This window comes from Thermobia domestica, chromosome 3 (genome assembly GCF_964235325.1).
Source record: "Thermobia domestica chromosome 3, izTheDome1.hap1.1, whole genome shotgun sequence".
NCBI lineage: Eukaryota > Metazoa > Arthropoda > Insecta > Zygentoma > Lepismatidae > Thermobia > Thermobia domestica.
The window spans coordinates 31,277,534-31,289,584 of record NC_137456.1 but is presented as its reverse complement, the minus strand read 5'-3'; positions in this window follow the sequence as shown (position 1 = coordinate 31,289,584).

The following is a 12,051-nucleotide window of genomic DNA, read 5'->3' as shown; positions in this document are numbered from 1 at the left end:
GCGTTTTTAATTTTGCATATAACGCTATGGGACATTATAAGTACATGATTTGAAATTATTGTTTTACACGGTACAAAGTGTCAATCTTCACAAGTATTTTCTGCATATTCATCTTGGCAATCTTGTACATTATCAACAGCTAGTGCGAGCGTCTCATGAGTCACGTGAGGCAATGATTGCAAGTTGCAATTTGCTCCATTTAACGTCTCTAATCGTATTCGTGGCGTGTTTCAAGCAGTAGTTTGACAGACCGTTTGTGTTACTGGTGAACCAGCAGTTTGATAGTAGGGAGTGAGGACATTATTGCTGTTGTACGTATTGTTTTCATTACAAAGTGTCACTGATTCAAGGAAAGTGCAGCAAAGCCTCGCGTTTGTAAAAATTCGGAGGACAGTGTGTGCTACATATGTGCGGGCGTGATTTGTGGTTCTAGGAAGCGGCCATTGGCTGCTGCAGTGCGACGAACATATATACCATACTTTGGGTGTCGTGTTGGAAACAGGGATAAATAATGGGCTCCCCACGTTTGTTGTACAAATTGTTCATCTACTCTTAGTGGCTAGATGCATGGAAAGAACGTTTGCATGCGCTTTGCTGTGCCCGCCATCTGGCGTGAACTAACAACCCACAAGACAGACTACTACTTTTGCATATACCCTGCTTGAAGAGAGGTATAAATACGAAGAAGAGGAAGATCGAATTCCCAGTGATACCATCTGGCATTCGTCCACTAGCCCATGGAAAACGATTGCCTGTTCCCGATTCCCCGGTTACCATTCCGACGGAAAGTGATGCAGAGAATGAAAGAGAAGTTGAACCTGTCACACATACCAGTTACACTGATCCTTCATTTGAGCCGAAAACCAACTATCCTGAGCCACACCGACACACAGAAGCCGAGCTTGATGACCTGATTAGAGATTTGGAAGTACCAAAGAATAAAGCTTTGCTCTTAGCATCTAGGTTATAGTAGTGGAACCTACTGGACGATACAGTTAGGGTATCAACTGTAGGCGATCGCCAATCAGATCTTACAAAATATTTCTGCTGCACCGATGAGTTAGTATATTGCAGGTTTGATGCAGATACTGAAAATTCCGTACAATGTATAAGATTGGACACTGTTTATAGACGCCTCAAAACCACGCCTTAAGACTGCTTCTGTGCAACAGTAAGGAGATGTCAGCATTAAGCTGTTGCTTATACACCCCTAAGTTAAGAAAATTATCCCATGTTGGAACGCATTCTGGACCTTATAAAATATCGGGAACACAAGGGTTAGTTTGTAGTGATTTTAAGGTGATCGCAATTTTGCTTGGTCTACAAGGTCGCTATACAAAGTACAGTTTTTATATCTGTGTGTTGAATAGTCGTGTAAAGAATGTCCATTACACTCAAAAGGAATGGCCTCGACGAACAGCTTTGTTGCCAGGCGAAAAAAACATTTCAAACGTGCCTCTCGTGAATCTACAAAGCATTGTGCTACCACCATTGCACATCAAACTTGGACTCATGAAGGCATTTGTGAAGGCCATGAACAAGAAAGAACGTGCATTGGCATAGTTGTGCTAAACGTTTTCGCGTTTACGTATAGAAAAGATTAATCAGGAAGTGTTTATTGGTCCGCAAATATGCAAGCTATTGCAAGACGAGGTGTTTGAATCTATTCTGTGTTGATGAGCACCATGCGTGCAATTGTTTCCGCAATGTTTGTACCAGATTCTTGGGCAATCACAGAGGCGAAAATTTCAAAGAACTAGTAGAATAATTGCTATTTGCCTATGAGAAACTTGGGTGCAATATGTCCCTCAAAATACACTTCCCCCATTCCCACCTTGATGTCTTTCCAGTGAATTCTTGATCTTTCAGTGGCGAGCAGGGAGAGCGATTTCACCAGGGTATTTTTCGGATGGAACAACATTACAAACGAAAGTGGTCAGTTTCAATGTTAGCGGAATTCTGCTGCATGATTCCAAGAGATCATCCCGATATTCCTTACAAGAAATAAGCAAATAGATGGCGTGTTTAAAACAGATACTTTATTTAATTTTTACCAATACAGTTCTTGTCCTGTAGCGCCATATGCAAAATGTTAAGGATGCTATTACAGCGATAGTGTGCCAGGAGGACGTTATATTTTTGATACTCATATTCAGTATCCAAACATTTATAAGAGACAGTTATTTCTATTTCCGTAATTATGTTAATGTTTGTTACTTTTACCTTTACAGTTTCACCATCATAGTGTTATATAAAAATGCAAATTGTGTAATTAGTACTAAATCTGAATTCGGAACACGTATTTATTGTGTTTTTCGTGTCCAGCACTCAAAAAATTATAAGGGACAAATATGTCTATTTACGTAATCATTTCAAAGTTTGGTGACTTTTCCTTTACAATTTCATTAAAAAACGTTATATGTAAAAGGTAAATTATGCAATTTCCACTAAATCTGAGCTAGTAGTATATTGTCATTGTCATTTTATTGTTCAGCGTCCAAGAAATTATAAAGAATAGCTATTTTTATTTCCGTAATCATTTCAATGTTTTGTGATTTTTGCCTCTACAATTTTATTAATATAGTGTTATATGTAACATGTAAATTGTGTAATTACAAATAAATCAAAGCCAGGAGCACCTTTTTATTGTCAGTTTCGTATTCAGCGCCAAAAAATCAATAAAGGAAGACCATTTACATTTCTATAAAAAAAAATCGTTGTTGCACAGTGAATCGAATATATGTTTCAGTATGTACGAAAATTCTGCTTCTAAGGCAAAATGCGTCAATTTCGGTTACATTAGAATTTAAGACTATTTATTCAGAAAAATGCCAAATGAAGGTATTTGCATGAGTTGAACATGTGAAATTAGGTATCTAAACTCTGTCAAAAGTAAGTGACTAGGCCTATTTGTTTCGGTGCTTCCAAAACATTCTGTTCCTTAAGAAAAAAAGGCAATCCATACGATTTTATGAGAGTAGAGCTGACTAAATCATTAACGCGTAGAAAATAATATTAGGAAATCTACAAACTATTGAGATGGCGTTAGTGTCTCAACTCAGAAGGCATAAAAGTCGCTGGGAATCAAACGTATTATTATTTGACTGCGGTTAGTTGAAGATAGTACATATGTAAAGGGTTTTGGGTTTCTGAACAACAGACATGAGGTACTGTCCCTTGAATATGAGTGAACATTATACAAAACTGTACTATACTTTATAGTGTAAATCCTGTACAGCCTCTTGGGAAAATGTTTGAGGTTCATGGGCATAATGAAATCAAAGTAACAGCCAAAAATGTTTTCACCTACTTTAGTACAAGACCTTTTAATGTCCAAGTTTGTCCTCGCAGTGGACGGCCAATCATAACAAAAGCCAAAAAAGACTAATAGGCCTATGTAAGAGGTCATTTCATCGTCAATTAACAATACTTCTTTTACCAAACAGTGTTAAACCATTTTGAGGAACCTGGGTAAAGAGTGCAGCTCGACGTTTCGGTACCACTTAATCTGACTCAAAAACATTCGCTCAATAGAGCAACCTCGAAATTATATACGGAATGGAAAGGCTATACGCAAGGAGAAAAACAAGCATAGAGTATGTAAAATTTAAGAAAAACTTCAGCGTACTGTAATGTTACAGGAAAGAAAAAAGAAAATAAAGAAACACAACGATAATATAATAATGTAAACATTATTCAATATTTTAGAGAAGAATATATAACGCACAATATTTGGTGCTTCACGTACCCTTGTATAATGCATATGGCAAGTTACTACTCTAGTCATTTGTTCACTTATTAGTTAAATTTGATGTGAATATTAGTTACGTATGAAGCAGTGTAATAAATTTCTCAACATCTGATAATAGTATTACTTAATTCACTTCAGCCGCATCCTCTGTTAGTCGTGGAGTTTTATTCAAACAATATTCAACGGGGAAGTAGATTTTCTTAATAATATAAATTGCTCTCTGATAGAAACACAAGATAATGGGATTTAGGTACTCCGTTTGAAGAAGCTCTCCAGCCTTTTGTCAAAAGTTCCGTTTAATGATTTCCGAAGCATTCATTGGTACCAGTAGAAAATTGTAGAAAATTTTCTTTTCTTCTATAACTACATCTAAGACGAGAAATTGTATTGTGGAAACCGTCACCCAACTATTTACAGTCAATGCGAAAACAAAATAATATAATAAATCCATATTAAGTTTTGATAGAAGATTTTCCATTTTATTACTTTCTTTCATTTAATGGAAAATAAAATGACAAAACCGAAATCGTATTCAAGAATTAAACCAAAATTTGTTAGAGTCATCTGTGAGTTATTGTAAAATATAGTTTTGATGTATTTGAAATAGGGTGGAGTGAAAAAGTTTATTTTTTTCCTAATTTGATCCTTTTAAAAATGAAGTTTATTCCCTCGAACAGCATTGTGCAAAATTGTAAAGTATGTAAAGTTTTATGTGAATCTATGAAACAATTCATTCTAAGAATATAATGAATGAAATTAATTTTTAAATTATATAGTTTTTACAGAATTTCCAGAACCACCCAAAACTCAACACGAGAAGGTCTCTGTATATTGAGTTCTACCCGTGTCTTTCGCAGTCATCCTACTTAAGTCATTATTTCCTTCAGTTGTTGGTTCGTATTTAGATTTTATTTCGAAATTTGGTATAATTGACCTCCCCAAAATTATAGTTCAGATAAATCCATCTCGAGATAAGAAACCACAAATATTTCTGAAGAAGCCTACGGCGACGGAAATTCATCAACTTTCAATCAGCTTGAGTGGAAAAGCAGTGCCACAAGTGGCGTATTTAGGGGGGCTTCCGGGCTGAACCCCCCCGAAATGTTACTATAGTAAAGTATATGGAATATCTTGCAGAATTTTCACATTTTCAGGCAAGCTCCCCCCGAAAGTTAGCAAAGCCCCCGAAACAAAATCGTGAATACGCCACTGATTTCCACGATAGGTAAACTTTCATAATGCCTTTCTGTAGATCATTTTCTACTGATGATATGTCATAAATTGTTGTGTGAAAAAATACTTTTAATGGTGTTTGATGTCTGTCATTACCCCTTCAATAATAATGTCTGTCCTCTCAATTCAGAAGTCAAGGTCGCTACATTTTTTGCTTATTTTTGAATGGCTGGAAAATTATAAAGGTATATAGTTAGACTTCAGGTGAAAATGGAAATAAATTCATGGGTGACAAGTGCATGTGGTAATTAGATCTACACAGAATAACGTTATTCGCCAGAGATCCAGTCCTATATAATTGCAGTTTTGTTAAGATAGGATGTGGTCATTCAACTTTAAACTTGTTTTCTCTAAAACAGGACTTGAGGACTTAAAATAGTTCTTAGGCACACATATTTACTACTACTACTACTATTATTATTTGAATTTCGAATATTGGAAGAGCTAAAAAAAAATATAATGAGATTTCGTTTGAATTGCTCATGTCATTTATACAACAGAGAGGAGAGTTACCAGAGTTGCGTGCTTCCATAATCCAGTTTTCTTGGAGGCGAAATAAACTAGTGGGGAATGTCCTATACTCTGATGGTTGATTTGTGTGATGCTAAATGTACCCCGCAGATTCATTTCATGGCCCAGTTGTCATTCAGAACTAAACTTAAGTGTAGATACTGTCTTTCATAACTTCGCTGTTCCAGAAGGAGGCAAAACATTAAAGACAACGATGTCTTATAATAAGAATATACTGTATATAACGACTCATTGATATTGAGTATTGGAGGTCACCGTTTTAAAAGCCTGTTATTAGTTATTATCTTCTGGTTAGTTTGTTGATTTCGTCATCATACCATGGTCATAACAAAATCATAAAAAAATCATTGTAATCTAACTAAAGAAAAAAAAGTAAATTTAGAATACGGATTCCAACATTAAATTTGACATTAGTCGCAGAAATGATTTATAAATTTCTGACGAAGCCACGATCAAACATAAAAAGACTGATAACATTGGTGTAAATTGTGGTTTTTGATTTCTAATTTATCACTTTCCTTATATATGTAGCCCCGAGTGACGTAGTTGCTAAGTACATTGCCTTTGGTGCGAATGGTTCCGGGTTCGATTCTCTGTGTGGACAGGGGAAAAATTCTTTGCAGACCAACCGTTTTGAATGATGTTTCTCCTAGAATTTACTTGTTCATGCTAGGCAAATGCCGGAATGTTACCTGAAATAAAGGCCCCAGCACACTTCTTTCTTCTGATTTCTTTCTTTTCTTTCTACTTCCCCAGGCAGCAATCTTGCCGAGGTACGTCATCCCTCACAGATGACGGGGTAAATTGGCCATGGACGCTGAAAACCCAGAAATACAACTTCTAATTCTCCTAATTCTTCACATTTCATATACTTTTTCCGCTCCCGAGCTATAAGCTCCCCCGTGGATATATGGTAAGTGTAAGTGCCGTCACTGTGGGAGTCCCAGGTTCGATTACCACTATCGGCTCAACACTAAACTATATGAATATATTTTATATAGCTTTAGTGGTGAAGTAGGCATGAAGCTAAAAAATAAAGTCATTCTTGAGATAGAGCTTAATTCAAATCTGAAAGTAGTCTATTAATAGATGAATGACAACATTAATGACAATTTGATCTCAATATCAAGAATTGGCAGCTAATACCAGGACGCTTATGTTGAATCTGAAATAAATTGCCCAATGGTTTCTTTCATGTTTTCCTACTCAAGATACAAAGTGTTTCACACACATACCATCCTTACCTTTCACTATCAGTGAGATTGCTTCTTAGTGCTAGAATACAAAATTACAGATATAATCTAACTTACCTATGTTAATCTTCTATACATTTCCATTGTTTTTGTAATTCTTGAGTTGTTGTTTTTTCATTAGTTTGAATAGATACAAGTTTAATTTTTTAGCTATATGACTTCCCTTAAGCGTCACCAATGCCTATAAATTAAATAATAAGAATCTTAATTTCATATAACTTATACAACTATTTTTTTATAATTCAAATTAGCGAAATATGAAGTTTCTTTCTTCCGCTTTTACAGCTAGAAGCGTTGTTTTTTGTTCCAAACGGAACATTGCAACATTATTAACTGTACCGGTGCTGTGCCATCAGTTGTAGCTCAGAATACTTATTAAATGAATGCAACAAATTGCGAATGAAACTGATGCACAACACGGTACGTAACTGAGAAATTGTGGTTGAATTTAAATAAAATTCAAATGTCTTAATTTTGAGAATGACTAGTTTGGGAATAGGTGAGACAGAGAGAAAGAATATAATTAAGTAATAAAGGTAGAGTACTAGCCTGACATTCCGTTATGACTGGTGTCGTCCTGGTCATTTAAGTGATGAAAGTTTTTTTCTGGAGGAGTCTGGATGTTCTGGAATCAGCCAACAACTGGAACTCAATCCTGCTGGACTGTTAGGTGCGTCGAACTCTCTCTGCGATACGCTTCCGCGATGATATTCTTCTACACCTTCATGCATCTACTCAGATGTCAAACTCAAAATGTGTCTGCTTCGATGAACCGACAGAATGTTATTCTCGGGACATGGAGTCGGTTGTCCTCCAATGGTGGAACCTGTTTGTCTCTGATGATCCTGCACCCTCCTTATCTTCGTGGCGAATACCCCTTTTTGATGTGTCCTCCGTGGTTTTGATTGGCTGAAGAATGATGACTGGAGTATCAGGCTATGCTTGAAGGTATGCGGAAAGGCAATGAGGAAACTAGTCCTGTTTATTAGCAAATATGTGTTTACAAAAGCTGTCTGGGAATGTACAATCTTAATAAAAGTTTTCTTCCGATGAATTTTAAAGAGAGTTCATGATTCTATAGAACATAGCCGCAATTTAATAAATAATTGAATTGAATTTGGTGAAGTTATTTATAGGTTTGCACAGTTATCTCACAATCATGTCACTATGATTACATTGATACTTCACATAACATAATGTAACACATGCTTACATATAGGTCCGCACAGATATAAAAGAATAACATCCGCATGATTAATTTCTCTATCTCCATCCTCATTGTGTCGATTCACATCTGCAGATAATGAGACAATAAATAGCGAGAGAAGCGCTCTAGCACTGAGCCAACATAATCCCCGTGAGTTAGTAGGTATTAGGAGTCAACGGTCATAGCGTAAGACCAACGTTCCAAATATCAGAGTTTAATAATGGTTTTGCAGGCAGGGCCGGACTTAGGAGGTACACCGGAGCACGTGTGCCCCCCTTCGTTTTAAGTGTACACTACCTAAAATGAGAAGCTAGTAGTGAAAATATTTATATATAGCAAACATTTTTCGAAACTTTCTGCCATCATGTTTCCGTTTGAGGCTTAAAAATATGCAAAGCTTTGCAAAGGCAATAGTTTTTGTCGATTTTCTGAAGTTGAAGCAAAAGGATTCACCTGGTAAAACAATATTGCTTATTCACCACAGATGCCTAAAGTCAATAAGAAAAATCAAATTTAATTCAAATGTAGTAGTTATTGGTGTAGCTCCTTAGAAAATTTTGAATACGACCTTGTTTGCAGAAGTATGATTTTGTACTTGCTCTACGAATGTACATAGTAGAACATCAATAGAATTTTGTTAGAGATGATTTTAAAGCTTGTTTTCCCAATTCCTCTATCTATGTTCTGTTCACCTTGAGACTATGAACTCATAAATAACGCATAACCAACTGGGCTTATAACAAGTAACAAACATAATGTGATATCTACGACAATTGTGCTAAAAGTGTACAAAACAAAATTTAGGGGTTTCTTGGATAATAGAGAAAGGATAATTCTTGTTAAAAATACTGTTTTATTTAAAGGCTATGACACTTCTGGAATTTTTTTACTAACGAGATACGCAAGGGATCATAGATTTTAATAATGGTTGCAGTACCATCTATTACTACTTGCTTCATTCATCTGCCACAATGTCCAGTTTGTTACAGATAAGGGCGTTTGGGTAAAATGTAATTTGACTTCTGAAATAAGGGATACGGACAAAATCTCGCCGGCCAAAACCTCGCGGGACAAAATCTCGCCTGGCCAAAACCTCGCGTGGCCAAAACCTCGCCGCCCAAAACCTAGTGGGACAAAATCTCGCCGGGCCAAAACCTCGCGTGGTCACAACCTCGCCACCCAAAACCTAGCCGCGAATGAAACTTTTCTTTAAAATTTACCCAATGAGTTTCTTATTATGAGATATAAAACATCGTGTGCGTGGGCTTTCTCGGGTTATGCCCGTTTCCACCCACTTTCTCTATTCGATCATTTCCTTCATCCTGGTCATCAACGTCTCCTTTAACCTACAGGACATAATCACGGGACGTCGTAAAAACTCATATATTATTTAATACTTTCATAAATATTATTAGATTTTTGTTCAAATTTTAAGTTTTTGGATGTTCACGAAACTAACCCCGTTAGTTGTCATTACTTTCCTTATGCAGACTTTCGTTCCCTATAACCAGTTTAAAAGCATCCTATCGCCCTACCTTCACATTGAAATCCTCTAATACAGAAATAGATTTTTCATATGGAATCGCGGGACATTGTCAAATACCTGTGATACTTTTTTGAAACAGCATCTTTTATACCGTCATCCTTATCACCTGTTGGAACATTTACATTTTGGTCAGGCGAGATAATGGGTATGGCGATATTTTGGGGCGCGAGGTTTTGGCCCCGCGAGATTTTGGACCGCGACGTTTTGGACGGCGCGGTTTTGGCCAGGCGGGGTTTTGGCTCTTCGAGATTTTGTCTCGCAAGGTTTTGGGCGGCGAGGGTTTGGCCAGGCGAGGTTTTGGTCCGCGAGGTTGCCACGAGGTTCTGACCGCGAGGGTTTCTACCCATACCCTGAAATAAATGTTTCATTTCTCACCAGAGCCATAGAAACGGGGGGCGAGCGGGACGGGAGCCCCGGGCGCTGAAAGAGCAAAAAGAAAGAAAAGGTATCGGAAAAGAGTAATCGACGTGGCGCCCCCTAAAAGAATTGGTCCCCTGTTAAATCAATATTGTCGGTTTATAAATAAAATATTTGTTAAAAATTTTCTTGCTCGCTCCGCTGGCAACCTAAATTTTTTAATAAGTCACAGCAAGTTTCTACTTATTACTAAAAGAAAGTTATACGATTGGTTAATGACGATGAGGTATACAAGGTGTCGAGTAATGGCTTATTGTGTACGCAGGACCTTTTTCATAATAGAAACGGTAAAGTCTGAAATGCATGTTCAGCGTCGTGATGGTGAGGACCTTAATCACGCTTTTCTACCCAATCGGATTAATCACGATGGTGAGAATGAAGGTATGAAAATGAGAAGATTGAGAAGACACACGCAAGCTGCTGTTTGCGCGGAATATTAAAATGGAGGTAGACAAGGGGAATAATAACATATTCGAAATCGTAGTAGGGACTAAAAGGGTCAGAACTTAAGCAAATGAATTTCGTCTTTTTCAAAGTCTAATTGCTACCAGTGATTTTTATATTTCATCGACATATAAAAAGCTTCCAGTTTGAAAGAATTCATTGGGATCATTTCTCCTTCAATAGTTTAAATGCCAGGGTAAGTTTTCTGTTCATAAATATAAGTTCTGTTGTTTTACCTATCTACATGCAGGCAAAACGTAAACCTTCTGAATATCCGTTATATTTCACAAAATATCTTTTTACCGTAAAACTAACTCTATGGCCTATAGACCCCGGAGGTTCAATGCCGCGGTCATAAAACATCTCCAATGACTTCTGTTCTTACCCAGCTGAATCCAGTTTCTACTTTGTATTCCCATTTCTGCGAGATTCATCTTAATATTGTCCTTCCATCTTCTTCTAGGTCTTCCTAATCACGCTTTTCGATTGGATTTCCGATCAAAAACTTTGAAAGCGTTCCTGCTTTCTTTTATTTTCGTTACATGACCTGCTCATCTGAACCTAGACTTGATGACCCAAACAATGTTTGATAAATGGTGAAAATTATGCACTTCCTGGTTATGAAGTTTTAGCCATTCCCGACTGCCATTCTCCTTGGGTCACAATATTCATCTCAGGATTTTATTGTCAAATACTTTCAGCTTGCGTTCTTCCCTTAAAGTAAGCAGCTATGTTACGCAACAATACAGAACAACAGACATGCTTATTGTTCTATATATTTTGAGCTTCAAATTTCTCGACAGAATTCGCGAGGACAAAAGCTTTTGAACTCAATGATAACACGAATTCCCTGCTTTCAGCCTTCATTTATTTTCTTCATGGATACGACTTTGGTCTGCAAATATTGATCCTAGATACTTGAAAGTATCCACTTCATCAAAAGTATTATTTGATAGTTTGACGCATCCATAATTTGCAGTATTAGGATCACATCGAATTTCCATGTACTTAGTTTTCTCTGCATTTACTTCTAAACCTGCAACCATTTAATAATTTCTCTACATTTCTTTCTATTGTTCTCCTATCTTCTCCCATTAGAATTACATCGTCTGCATACGTCATAACCTGGTGAATAAAATTCAGCCCTAGGGCCTGGTTGTCATCTTTGATTTTCATTATAGAATAGAACAGAATAAAGTTGAATAATGATGTCGACAACGCATCTCCTTGTTTCACAGCATTCTCGATGAGGAAGCTCGTGGACAAATATTTTCCTTCTCGGAATTTACTGTGGGATTTGTTTAAACACATCTTAATTAATCTAACTCACTTTTTCGGTATTCCAAATTCTGCATGAATGTTCTGTAATACTTATCTTCCAATAGAATCGTAAACCTTTCTAAAACCAATATATAATTTATGTACCTGAGTACTGTATTCCCATTTCTCTTTGAGTATTTGTCGAATGGTAAATATCAGGCCCATAGTTGATTGATTTCGTCTAGATGCATACTGATAATCTCCAATAATTTTATCCACGTAATGAATCAATCTTGCTAATAAAATGTTTGAGAGGTATTTATAGGGTGTTGACGTAAGAGAAATGTCTCGATAATTATTACAGTCAGTACAGTCGCCTTTCTTGTGAACTTAAAGAATGATCCATTCT